Below are 12273 nucleotides of genomic sequence, written 5' to 3' on the forward strand. Positions count from 1 at the left end.
GTCTTCTCTTTGTTTTTGCCGCAGATGCAATGCAATCAAATCCATCAACAGATTGAGCAAAGTACTCAAGTGTAGATATAGACGAGGTAAGAGACATGTGGGGCAACTACGTCTTAGAATATATTAGCTAGAAATGCATATACTCAGAGTTTAGATCAACTTATTAGTAAATTTTTTGTTGAAGTTAGGGAATGATTAGTTCATATGTAAATTCAACTCCTTGTAAGTATATATATATATATATGATGCAGCTGCTGTTGTGGTTGAATTCACAATCTATTGAGTTCTGATGAACCCAGCTGTGATTTATGCTGGTGCTGTTGACATATATGTGCAGGTTTTTGAATGATATGGCATGAAACAAATTTATTTTTTCAAAACATTAGGAGTTTGTAATAAAAACGGTTACTAAAAAAAAAACCGTTGTGAATACCTTTCACAACGGTTAATAAAAATAACACCGTTGTGAATGACATTCACAAATACCCGCGCATAATATTCAACAACAGGTTTTAATCGAAGAACCGTTGTTAAAAGTCTTCACAATTTTGGAGGTAAAATTACAACAACGGGTATTAAACAAAGAACCGTTGTTACTAAAAATTTCAACAACGGGTATGTACCATAAACCCGTTGTCAAAAGTCTTCACAATTTTGGAGGAAAAGTTACAACAACGGTTATACATACGACAACCGTAGTTATATGATTCCCTCCAAAATTTTGAAACACTTTCCACAACGGAGAACACCCAACAACAACGGCTTTTAACCGTGGTGAATACTTTAGACAACGGTTTCACTAAATAAGCAAACCGTTGTAAATACCTTCTACAACGGCCGCTTTAACAACGTCCGCTTTTTTATTTTACAACGGTTTTTACCCGTTGTTATAGGCTGTACTGTTTTTCTTAAGATCGTCTTGAGCAAGACCTACTGTTTGTTCAGATTAAGGCCAACACAAACAAACCTCACAACTGTATGCATGTTGATGTAGGAAGCATAAGGCTCAACGGACGCATTGCAGCCAAGAATCTGGGATGTTAAACTAGATGACACAGTGTATTTCTCACACCATTACGTGCTACCATTTCCCTAAGACCGTCCCAGTCCCATCTGTTCGAGGGAAGGACTCCCCACATATCTGGTTCAAGAATGCCCTGAAAAGCGTACGTAGAATCTAGGTGAACCCATTTCACAATTTGCATCAAATATGGCAGAGGGTAAATTCTAGAATTACGTACTTACCTTGCTTAAAGCGCTCCCCTCGTAGGTTTCATAAGGGTCATCTCTTTCAGCCAACTCACAAGACATCTTCAAAGCGTGATAGTAAATAGTCTCGAATATGTCTTTGTTCAGCTGATGAGCCTATAATAATTCAACCAAGAAAAATGATTTGACAAACACCACCTGTTTCCTTTAAATATATAAACAACTGGTTTAATTAATTACCTCTGGTGAATCAAAGGGCATTCCGAGTAAAATGAAAGTATCTGCCAGACCATGGACACCGATACCAATAGGGCGATGTCTCAAGTTTGAACATGCAACTTCAACAGGGTAGTTGTAGTTGTTGACATCAATTTTTTTGTTGAGGTTGTTGGCTACCACTCTAGTAACCTGTTCCAACACCGACAAGGCGCCAATATCATACCAAAACAATAATGCTGAGTTACTGTATGAAAAAGCAAATAGCAAATTAAAGGCACCTCACCTGAGCTAATTTGTCAAAGTCAAAGTACCGATTCTCTGAACCATAACTTCCTACAAGTTTACAAGGCTGCAACTCTGAGGGAACTCTCTGCGATGAAGCAGAAACGTTTTAGGTTAACAGCCCAATCCAAGATATTCACTTCCGACTTTTAATGTTTCATTTTAAGCATGGCACTTGGATATGCACCAGTCTCGGATACTTTACAAGGCGTTTAAGTAACATAGCTGCTACCTTCTTCTTAACGAATTTGGGAAGAGCTATAGAGGCCAAGTTGCCAGCAACAGTCTGAGTTGGACAAACACATTCAACGATCTCTGTACAAGGTTTTGGAAGTTTTAAAATATCAAACATCTGCTTGTAATTGTCCTGAAATTGAAACACAGTCGTACATGTAAAGGAATTTGTCAAGGGGACACAAAGCGAAAAGGCTGAGAATACATACAGCAGAGCAGATGATGAAGAGGAATTAATTGCCTTAAATAGGATGCAAAGAGCTCCTCCACTTTTAACTGCAGATTCGAGTATTTGAGACATCAACCTTTGTGCTAGCACAACTTTGGTTTTCCTCCCCTGATTTAAGGAAATTAAACCTCTTTCCGACAAATTCAGGAAAATAAAAGCTCGTAGAATTAATTACCTCTCTCTCGTATTCAGTATATAAGTTGTCAAATTCTTCTCCCCGACAATTAGCCAGACCTGGAGCATCATCAGGACGAAATAAGGACCATTGACTGTTGCTTTTGACTCTTTCCATGAACAAATCAGGTACCCAGAGAGCATAGAACCGATCCTGTGGCAATACCACCTTAATTATATCATATCTCGCGTCATGCATCTTCAATATCTACAAAACAACTAAGTTCATCCAAAAAAGTACATACCTGGCCATAATGTTTATTAGCCAAATCTAGGAAGTCATATACATCAGCATGCCAGGGTTCAAGGTACACAGCAGATGTGCCGCCTGTGTACAAAACGACACAATATTAGAATGTGCTCATTTGAATTGAACAAATTATGTAGCAGACCTGACCTTTGCTCTCTTCTCTTCGGTCATCAACAACGTGCTCATTTGAATTGAACAACTTCAATATAGGGGGAACAATTCCTGTTGATGATATCAATACTGATGGTTCTTTGGAAGTACTGCTTACAGCACGACGACAGTTATAAATAGATAGTCCAATGCCTCCGGCTGGCTTGATGGTGTCAAAGACTGCTTCACCAGCATTGTCGTCCTTGACACCAACCGGTAAGCAACTACTGTTCACTTGAGTAGTAGCAGCAGCAACATTGACTCGAAATACAGAAGCATGGGTAAAGAAGCCTTGGGACATAAGATGGTAAGTATGGACGACTGAGTCGATATCATACTTGTGGATGCCAACAGCCATCCTCATCAACATAAGTTGCGGCCTTTCCAAATATTTCTTTCCAACTCTTAAGAGACTCGTTAATTTAAAGATTTGGAAAACATTGTAGTCAACATAGTCGAAATCCCGATCATGCCTTATCTCGCTGTCCAGTCGATCAACATTCTAAACCAAAAACAATGATACCCATATTATGTATGTCAATTCACGAACAGTAAAAGATATCACCAGACACATCTAATGCGCTCAACTTAAATCTTATACTCCGAGACGTAGAGATGGAGTATAAGATTTAAGTTGAGCATTAAGGCATTAAATGTGTCGGGTGATATCTTTTGATGTCCTACGTCTCAATCATTTGTTACAAGGGTTTAAGTGTGTAGGCACGAAAAATTTATTAAGTGCCGAATAAATAAAATAAATAAATTATTTTTGAGTTAATACCAAATTTTAACTTAATTTAATTAATTTGTCCCGATTAAATGAAATGTGGGTCGATTCGGATTACAAAAGGAGTTATTCGGATTACTAAACCCAGAAAGAATCAAACTTGGGCCAAGGTTGCTAATAAACCCACAAATGGGCCTGTGACCACCAAAGTCCAACAAGGAGATTTGAAACTCTATAAATAGAGCTCTCCTCATTCATTCAAATGGTTGGAAATTCATAATTGCAAAGGAGCTAGAGAGAACAAGGTACAAATTCCTACAAATCCTCTCTGTCAAAATCATTGCAAGCAGTCAACAAGCACATCAAATCGTGCCACCTGCGTTGAAGATTCAATCACAAGTTCAAACCTTCAAGAGAGATTCAAGTCATCGCGACCCTCTCAAGAAATCAAATTTACATCGCGCGTAGAGCAATTAAATTTGTCTACACGCGCACCCCTCACGTGTACCCCGTACACGTACCCCTTACGGCATATTAGAATCAGAGGATACATTAGAGATTGTACACGTACTTTTGATATTTATTAATAAAAATATAATTGTTTCCTTGTTTTGTATTTCAGTTATCGCAATACAAAATTTGCTGTTACAAATTTTGGTGAACCCGACGTGAGAATCTCTACCTCTCATCTCTACTGCTGTTTTATTCAAGTCTACCAAAACAAGAAGATGTCTACTAAGCAAAGCATCTCCCCCAGTCCATCCAAGAAGACCTACGCAGATATCCTGCAGGGTACCCCCATTGCTGCTACCTCCCCTGCTACGCAGTCAGTTGGCATTTCCACAAGAGCAATGGCGAAGAAGGCTGCTGTCAATGCTGCTGCTGCCAGTCTACGCTCTGCACACGTCCCAACTAGGCCGCGCAAGTTCTCTGTCGCCTCCATAGCTGCTGCCGCTACAGCACTCTTGGCTGCCTCATCTTCTTCACGCGAGGAGGGTAGAAGTGTTAAGGCTGACAAAAAGGCTTCCCCCTGCAAATCCAAGGCGTCGCCAAAGAAGAAAGAAACATCAACTCCTAGCGTCGCTTCAGTCATGGTGATAAGTGGTGATACTCTTGAGGATCGAATGCAGAAAATGAATGAACTCCTTGAGAAGATGATGAAGGAGAATGAAGAAAAGAACAAAAAAATTGATGAGCTCCAAAAAGAGGTGGTGGCACTCCGTGACAGGAAGGCCGAGAGCGAGCATGGTGACACCGATAGGGATGATGATAGCGATAGAGAAGTTGGCGAGGATAGGGAAAAGCCAAAGAATGAGATCAGCAACTTCACTGAAGAGAAGCTGCAGGAGTTAATAGCCAAGACGATCAAGTGTCAGTTGGATGATAGCTCGACAAGTAGTGGACGCTACATCAAGCCTTACACTAAGAGGATTGACAGTCTGCGCATGCCATCTGTCTATCAGCCTCCAAAATTTCAATAGTTCGACGGGAAGGGGAACCCAAAGCAACACATCGCCCACTTCGTCGAGACATGCAACAATCTTTGGAACAGAAGGTGATCGTTTGGTGAAGCGATTCGTTCGTTCGCTCAAAGGGATCGCGTTCGACCGGTACACAGATCGGACTCGAGTCAATTGACAGTGGGGTCACATGGAAGATGAATTCCTCAACAGATTCTCAAAGACACCGGACGTGTCGTCGGCATGAGCGAATTGACAAAGACATCTCAATGGCAAGACGAGCCTGTCGTCGATTACATCAACAGGTGGCGTGCGCCTGAGTCCGGAATGCAAGGATCGCTTAAGTGAAGCGTCGGCGATTGAAATGTGCGTCAACGGGATGAAATGGGACATTCTTTACATCCCGAAAGGGATCATGCCAAAGAGCTTCCAAGACCGGCTACCCGCGCCCATGACATGGAGATCACAATCAAAGAACATGGTAGTGCTCGACCAAGTTCTTCTAAGGTGCCAAGTGAAAAGAAAGAGTTCAAGAAAAGCGATAAGAACTCCAAATCGTCGACAAAGGAAACAATGGTCGTCGAAACCAAAGAGTGCACTGTCAAAATCTCGTCAAAGCCTAAGTATGAAAAGAAGAAAGAGTCATTCTCTTACAACTACCAACGAGACAAGCCTACATTGAAAGAGTTGCAGGCTAAGAAATATCCATTCCCAGATTCTGACTTGTCCGGAATGCTTGATGACCTCTTGGAAAAAAAGATTATACAATTGCCAGAGTCCAAGCGCCCTGAGCAAGCAAACAAGACAAACGATCCCAATTACTGTCGTTATCATAGGCTGGTGAGTCATCCTATTGAAAAGTGTATAACACTCAAGGAGAAGATCATGCAGCTCTCCAAGGAAGGGAATATCATTCTTGACTTGGAGGACACAGTAACCACAAATCAAACTACTGTAGTCCTGGAGCAACTTGACGAGCCAATTATACGGCAAGGACAATGTGTGTATATGTTGCAGTTCGGAAGTTTTGAGCCTGTGGCATTACAGATCCAAGGGTCATTGCCGTCGCTACCTCCAATGTCATTGGAAGAAAAACTACCTCCTCAGAATAAGAATGAGGAAAAGAAGCATGAAGATGACGAGGAAGGCTGGACTTTGGTTACGCGCAAGAAGTCAAAGAAACAAACAAGACAGATAGCGCAACCTGTTCACCGTCGAAGAAAACAATCAAAGAAGACTAAACCTCGCAAGACGAAGGGAAAGAAAAAGCCCAAAACAGTGATCAAACCACATGTCTTGCCAATTGATTTCTTTGGAACAAGAACCACCAAGTCCCGTCACCTTAGAAGAATTCTTCCCGCGAGATTTCATGAACAAGGTTACTGCGTGCACCATCTCGGCTCTCGAAGGTGGCGACGATGAAAAGAAGAATGAGGAAAGGGGCCTAGATGATGCGGTATCACCACAACGGTCTCATTACGAAAAAAAGAGAACGAAATAGTGGCTGCTCTCGATGCCCTTCCTACAAACATGGGGTGGAAACAAATCTTTCATCTACCTAAAGATAAGCGTAAGGCGATAATTCAGGACTTGAGAAGCGAATTGTACGCAGGCAAGATGAAGGAAAAATGCGAGCCTCCCGAGCAATCAAGCTGGATGTGTCTCTGCAATGCGCTTTGAGTTTCTCGGATGAGGATTTACTTCTTGGATCCAAGCCTCACAAAGGCCACTTTATGTGTCGGGGTACATCCGGGGCAAAAGGTCAAGCGCATCTTAATAGATGGAGGCTCGGGAGTCAATCTTATGCCAAAATCCACCATGAATGAATTAGGGATCACAATGGATGAACTCTCGAGTAGTCGAACAATGATTCATGGTTTCAACTGGAATGGGGAGCGTGCGGTTGGCATGATCCGTGTGAACCTTACCATGGGTGATCTTTCTTCCGACACATTGTTCCATGTCATGGATGGCAAGACATCGTTCAAACTATTCTTTGGGACGACCTTGGAAGCACGAAAACGGAGTTGTCGCCTCAACCCTCTATCAATGCTTGAAATATTATCGTGGTGGCGAAAGGAAAATAGACGGAGACGCCAAACCTTTCTCTAAGGTCGACTCTTTCTTCGCTGATGCAAAATTCTTTGAAGAGAATGGTACTTCCAGTGAGTTCATGCCAACCACCATCTCTTCAACAGGAAAAGGAGGTAAGCGGGAAAAGAACATCATCAAAGAGGATGAAGCTGCAAGTCCTACTAAAGAAAATGATGTTAAGAAAGATGTAGACAAGGCCAGCAAAACAGATACTCCTGTTGCATCACCCAAGAAACAAGAGACGCCGCAGAAAACTACACCACCAGTATTACGATACATCCCAAAATCTCGCCGCAAAGATGGAGAGAGTCCTTTTGCAGAGTGTCTAACACCAAAGATAGAGCCTAAGGATAAAAAATCAAGTCTGGTGTTCAAGCAGGAATGGGTGGCCAAAGTCGTTACACCTCTACCAAGTTCATCTCAAATGAAGATTGTGAGACCTCCTCCGAATGGTTTCGTCTGTTCATCCAGTCAATCATCAAGTGAGGAAAATAAGGGGATATTTGATTCCAATGCTTACAAGCTACTTGCAAAGGCGGGATATGACTTTACAAATCCGACTCCTCTCGGCAAAGTTATAGAAGTTGAACCGTACGGTCTTAACAAAGCGCAACATGAAGTGTTCAAGCAAGATGGGAGCTTCATGGTGACCAGGGTCGGGCTCGGATATGAGTCTCCTGCGCCTGTGAAGATTGGTGCTCGTAGAAAAGGGTCTACTGCATCTTCTCAGCACATCACAGTAGAAGAGGTCGAAGAAAATGAAGAAGGAGAGGAAAAGATGCATCCATCTTCAGTCTTCGATCGAATAAGTCCACCTGCAGAGAAGTGTCGTCCTTCTATATTTACAAGGTTATGGAAACCAAATGCTTCAACCAAACACATTTCTGTCTTTGTTAGGCTTGGCAATCAAGGAGAAAGTAAGGTCAAAGTGTCAACACCTTCGTTGCGGATAAACAAGAAGGGCACAATACATGAACGCTTGGGTGGTCCATCAAAAACAGTCTTCAGTCGACTAGGGGCTCTCAAGAGGAATAGTGGTGAGGGTCGTCCTCTCTTAACTTTTGCAACACAAAATGAAGAAGAAGTAAGAGTAAGCGATGATTTGAGAAGCGCAATACCATCTCGCATGAAGCGTATGCAAGTAGTGGATATCATCCAGCATGAGCCACTCAAAGCAAGGAGGCGCGTACTAGTTCTCACAGGCCAGTCAAAAAATGTTGAGCCTATTCCTTCCTCTTCACGTCCCTCTGATGTAAAGAAGCCAAGAGATTTAGAAGTTACAACGTCGTCATATCATATCACAGTAGAAGAGATACCTGACGAGAATGAAGAAGTTGAGGCCGATGAGGCCCCTAAAACACTTGAAGACGGGGGCAATCGATCGTGGATGAACTCAAGGAACTCAATTTGGGAACTACGAAGATCCTCGCCCCATTTATGTCGGTGCTTTTTTCGACTAAGGAAGAAGAAGAGGAGTACTACAAGTTGTTGGTCGAGTACAAAGATGTCTTCGCTTGGAGCTATAAAGAGATGCCTGGACTAAGCCCAAAAATTGCAGTTCATCGTCTAGCAATCAAGAAAGGCACCAGTCCCAAAAAGCAACCTCAACGTCGTTTCAGGCCGGAGCTTGTACCTGAAATTGAAAGGGAAGTCAATAAACTCATTGAAGCGGGTTTCATTCGAGAAGTCAAATATTCTACCTGGATAGCAAACATAGTCCCAGTCAGAAAGAAGAATGGACAACTGCGCATATGTGTCGACTTCAGAGACCTTAATGATGCATGCCCGAAGGATGACTTCCCTTTGCCGATTCTGAGTTGATGATTGACGCAACCACCTTTGGTCATGAAGCCCTCTCATTCATGAATTGTACTGCTGGTTACAATCAAATACATATGGCACCCGAAGACCAAGAAGCAACAGGTTTTCGAACCCCAAAAGGAATCTTCTGCTACACAGTCATGCCGTTTGGATTAAAGAATGCCGGCGCTACGTATCAACGCGCAATGCAAAAGATTTTCGATGACATGCTGCATAAAACAATAGAGTGTTATGTTGATGACGTGGTGGTCAAATCAAAGAAAAGAGAAGACCATATCAAGGACCTTCGAACCGTCTTTGAAAGACTTAGAAAGTGTCAACTCAAGATGAATCCACTCAAGTGTGCATTTGGCGTCACATCTGGGAAGTTCTTGGGGTTTGTGGTCAGGCACAGAGGCATTGAAATTGACCAAACAAAAATCAAAGCTATCAACGAAATGCCGGAACCAAAGACATTGAAAGAGTTGCGTGGATTGCAAGGACGTTTGGCATACATCCGAAGGTTCATCTCTAACTTAGCCGGGCGTTGCCAGCCGTTCAGCCATCTCATGAAAAAGGATGCTCCATTTCAATGGGATGAAAAATGCAAAAATGCTTTTGATAGCATCAAGAAGTACTTGGCCAGCGCGCCAGTGCTGGGGGCACCAATTCCAGGAAGGCCACTTGTCCTCTACATTGCAGCACAAGAACGCTCACTGGGGGCAATGTGCGCTCAAGAAATTGAAGATCGCAAGGAGAGAGCACTCTACTACTTGAGTCGTACCTTGGTTGGAGCTGAGTTGAATTACGCGCCCATAGAGAAGATATGTCTTGCTTTGGTGTTCGCCATCCAGAAGTTGAGGCACTACATGCAGGCGCATACCATACATGTGGTCTCAAAAGCTGATCCAATCAAGTACATACTCTCAAGACCAGTCTTGTCTGGAAGACTTGCGAAATGGGCAATGTTGCTTAAGCAGTTTGACTTGGTGTTCGTGCCTCAAAAGGCTGTCAAAGGCCAAGCTATCGCCGACTTCTTTGCTGATCATCCAGTGCCAGCAGAGTGGGAAATTTCAGATGAACTCCCAGGAGAAGAAATTTTCTATGTGGACATCCTACCTCCATGGCAAATGTACTTTGACGGTCTTTTGCAAGGAAGGACGGAGTGGAGCCGGAGTTGTATTCGTAACTCCACAAAATCATCTCATGCCATACTCCTTTACGCTCACTCAGTTGTGCTCAAATAATATGGCAGAATACCAAGCTCTCATACTCGGCCTCCAAATGGCGATCGAAATAGGTGTTAGAGATATGGACATCTACGGCGACTCGAAGCTGGTGGTCAACCAAGTCCTTGGTGAATATGAAGTAAAAAAGGAAGACTTGATTCCCTACCATCAACGGGCATTACAATTTGTTGAATCAACTTGAGGACATCCATGTTGGTCATGTGCCAAGGAGTGCCAATAAGTTGGCTGACGCGCTTGCTAATCTTGCGGCCACTTTGGCACTGGGGCGAGAAGAGTCTATGCAAGTCCCGATCTGCAATCGTTGGGTAGTATCATTGCTTGAAGGAGAGGAAAATGTAGATACAACCAACATGATATGCGTCTACACAGTTGATGAAGATGATTGGCGTCAACCTATCATTGATTTTTTGGACCACCAAAAACTACCCGATGATCCCAGACACAAGGTAGCAATACGTCGACGTGCTCCAAAGTTCATTCACTATAAAGGGACACTCTCGGACGTTCTTTCTCGGGCCAATGGTTGAGGTGTCTAAGCAAGGACGAAGCTATCAAGCAATGCATGAAGCTCATTTCGGCATTCGTGGTGCTCATCAACGGGTCTAAACTTCATGATCGTGTAAAGAGAATGGGGTATTGCGGCCAACCATGGTGCAAGATTGTATGGACTTTGCAAAAAAATGTGAACCCCTGTCGTTCTACGCAAACTTCATACACCAACCGCCGGAGCCGTTGCATCCTACTGTTTCTTCATGGCCCTTTGAAGCTTGGGGACTTGATGTTGTGGGACCTCTTACTCCGAAGGCCTCAAATGGACACGAGTATATCCTCGCTGCCACTGACTACTTCTCAAAATGGGCAGAAGCCATCACACTACGGGAAGTGAAGAAAGAAAATATTGTGGACTTCATTAGAACCCAAATCATCTACAGATATGGTGTACCTCAACGTATCACAATCGACAATGGGAAACAATTTTTCAACCATCGATGACAAGTCCGGGAGAAAAATTCAAGTTCAAACAATACAAGTCATCCATGTACAATGCCTCTGCAAATGGTTTGGCTGAAGCCTTTAATAAAACTCTTTGCAATTTGTTGAGAAAAGTAGTAGCAAAGTCAAAGCGATATTGGCATGAAAGAATTGGTGAGGCGTTGTGGGCATATCGTACCACATACAAAACACCTACTCAGGCAACCCCGTACGCGTTGGTGTATGGAGTGGAGGCCGTGTTGCCTTTGGAGTTGCAGATCCCTTCCTTACGCATTGCTATTCAGGAGGGACTCACAGATGATGAGAATGACAAATTGCGATTAGCAGAGTTGGAAGCTCTCGATGAAAAGAGATTAGAGGCTCAACAAAAGCTCCAGTGCTATCAAGCAAGTTTGTCACGCGCATTCAACAAAAAGGTGCGCCCTCGTTCTTTCCAAGTAGGAGACCTCGTCCTGGGAGTACGAAGACCAATCATCACCTCTCACAAGCCAGTTGGCAAGTTCACCTCTAAGTGGGATGGTCCATACGTGGTACAGGAGGTCTATACAAATGGTGCTTACAAAATCGTGGATGAAGACGGCGTTCGAGTAGGCCCAATCAATGGGAAGTTTTTGAAGCGCTACTATTCTTAAATCCCAACAGTGAAGGCTCCTAAGCAAGAGCGTAAACTGCAAGTCCAAGCTCCTAAGCAAGAGGTTAAACTGTATACAAAAAAAAAAAAAACAAACAAACAAAAAAATATATATATATATACTCCTTTCTTCCTTTATGAACTACGTCGGCTTGATCTTGTGAAATACACTTTGTGCTTCACAAGTACGTAGGCAACTTGGGTGGACATGTAGCTCAAGTGCAGCCACACCTCCAAAAAAAAAAAAAAAAAAAAAAAAAAAAAAAAAAAATTAAATCCCTCTCTTGAACTACGTTGGCTTGATATTGCAAGTTGTCATCTTGGTAGCTTTGCAAGTACGTAGGCAGTTTGAGCAAACACTTTGTTCAAGTGCAGCCACACCAAAAAAAAATTTTACATCAAAATAATTACTCCTGGCCCGCAAGAGTTTAAACTGTGTACGGCTAAAATTACAGTCAAGCATCAAGCAAGGTTGTAAAAGTAAGGCCATGTTAATCGATGATGAGTTCCGCTTGAGCTGGGTCTTTACACTATTTGCTTCACGGTTAGCCTTGGATAGATCTTTAAAAAA

The sequence above is a fragment of the Silene latifolia genome, chromosome 9, assembly GCF_048544455.1.
Source record: "Silene latifolia isolate original U9 population chromosome 9, ASM4854445v1, whole genome shotgun sequence".
NCBI lineage: Eukaryota > Viridiplantae > Streptophyta > Magnoliopsida > Caryophyllales > Caryophyllaceae > Silene > Silene latifolia.